Source organism: Carlito syrichta, unplaced genomic scaffold (assembly GCF_000164805.1).
Source record: "Carlito syrichta isolate Samal-C Ts95f unplaced genomic scaffold, Tarsius_syrichta-2.0.1 Scaffold304652, whole genome shotgun sequence".
NCBI classification, from domain to species: Eukaryota; Metazoa; Chordata; class Mammalia; order Primates; family Tarsiidae; genus Carlito; species Carlito syrichta.
Genome location: NW_007248748.1, coordinates 255,040 through 257,132, shown reverse-complemented (window position 1 = coordinate 257,132; position 2,093 = coordinate 255,040).

Here is a 2,093-nt window from a genome sequence, read left to right as displayed (position 1 = left end):
ACGAGGGTGATAGGGGAAGACCACACCTGGCGGCGATGCTCGGGGGTCAGCCAGGGAACGCCGCCCCTCCCCACCCACCCTACGTCCGGGCTACTGTGCGACTCTTGGACCCGGACCTTCCGGTCCAGAGGTCCCAACGCTCAGTCCGTGGCCAGCGGCGCTCCGCTGATTGTCATATCAGTGGCGGCATTAGCTTCCCATGGGAGCGGGGCCCTGTGGTGAACTGCACATGCATGCGAGGCATCTAGGCTGCACCCTCTTCTTGAGAATCTAATGCCTGATGATCTGAGGTGGAGCAGAGGTGGTGATTGGCAGAGAGGCGTGACCGCACTTCTCCCCCACCCCCCCCGTGGAAAAACTGCCTTCCCCAAAACCAGTCCCTGATGCCAAAAAGGTTAGGAACCACTCACTGTTCTAGTCCATCCCTCACTCTGGCCTCAGACCTGAGCACAACCCTCCTCCTCACCTCACACCTCTTATGGGGTCCCTTTGCCTTAAGCTTGGGATTCACTTGATCCTCCCCCTTTACATACTTAATCGTGCCCAGCCCTCTTCAACTGCTGGAAACCTCTGCTCTTGTCTTCCTGCTGTATTCTACCTGCTGAACTCTTATTCATCCTTCAAAACCCAGGTCCCAAACTCTCCTCCATTCAGTCCTATATGCCTATGACATTCCCCCAGCACTAGAACCTGCCCTCTGGTCCCACAGAGCTAGGAATGTCTGTGTCCAGTGCTGACTCTGCCAGATTGGCAGCCCTGCAAGGTAGGCCCTGGGTAAAGACCCCTTTGGTTCCCCAGCATCGTCCAGGGCAGTACCCGGTGGTTTCCCTTCCATCTTTAGTTCCACATTGGATTCAGTCATCTCAGCTTAAGAGCAGTCTGTGTCTGTGTTGGAGGGTTGAGGTAAGCTGGACACTCCCAAGAGACCCAGGAAGGAGGCAGGCAGGGGCCAGGGAGGAGGCCTAGAGCTGACAGACCAGGGACTGAATCCCCGTTCTGCCACTCACTAGCATGAGTCCTGGGCAGGGCTCTAACCTCCCTGAGCCAGTGGCCCGTCTGCTGGTAATAGCTGTTTCCCTTGAGGCTTGGGAGAAATCAGATGAGGGACACCAGAGAGCTCTTTAGCTAAGCACCTGTCACATCGAAAATATCCAGTAACGGAGAGCTGCTGCTATCATTATTTGTGATTGTTGGGGAGTTCAGCAAGTGAAGACCCCGAAATATCTGCTAGAACCTTCCAGGGTGGACAGAAGAAAGCAAACCCAGTGGGAGGGAAGTCTTTGGGGAGAAGCTCCACCTCTCAGCTCCAAGGTCAGCCAATCAGAGCATCCTATCTTCTAGACGGTGATTGGCTCACAGCTGGGCACGTGACTCACACTGGGCCAATGAGGAACAACTCTGGGACTCTGGCTGCGGCTCCCCGGAAAGGCGTCGCTAAGCTGGGAGGTCGGAAGCCTTGCCGCGTGCTCGGGTTCCGGCAGGAGAAACCTCCCCGAGGAAAGCCCACCCAGGGCCGCAGAGATGAGGGAGGGGTTCCTCACATGGGGCAGAGCCTGGATCTCAGGCGCCCGAACCCCACCCTAGGCTATCTCAGCGTCCTCGCTGTCGACGCGTTCTTTGCTGCGGGGACTGGCCCAAGCCTTGCGGGATGCCAGACGGGAGACGCCAGAGAGCTCTCCAGCCGGGCACCCGCTCCACAACCCGCAGGAGCAAGCCCGTCTCCAAGTGCGGCGGCCTAACGCGCCTCCCGACTGTGCAAACCCGCCCGCCGGATGCGCCTTTCGCCTCCCTCCAAGGGAAGCCGCCTCCCGCCCGCGGCCGGCCACCTTCCAGGTCCAGCTTGACCGTGCCGGCGTCGTCCTCCAGCTCGTCGGTGACCTCGCACTCGTAGCGCCCGTAGTCCTGCAGCGTGACGTTGCGGAGCACCAGGGAGGCGTCCCCGGGCCCGTCGCCCTGCAGCGCCGCCCGCCCGCGGTAGCTGCCGAAGGCCCGCTGCTGAGGGCCCAGGGCCACGAAGACGTCGGCGAACGCCAGCGGGTCCGCCACCTTGGTCCACTTGAGGCGGACGCCGTCGGGGCCGTGGGCTGCGGCCT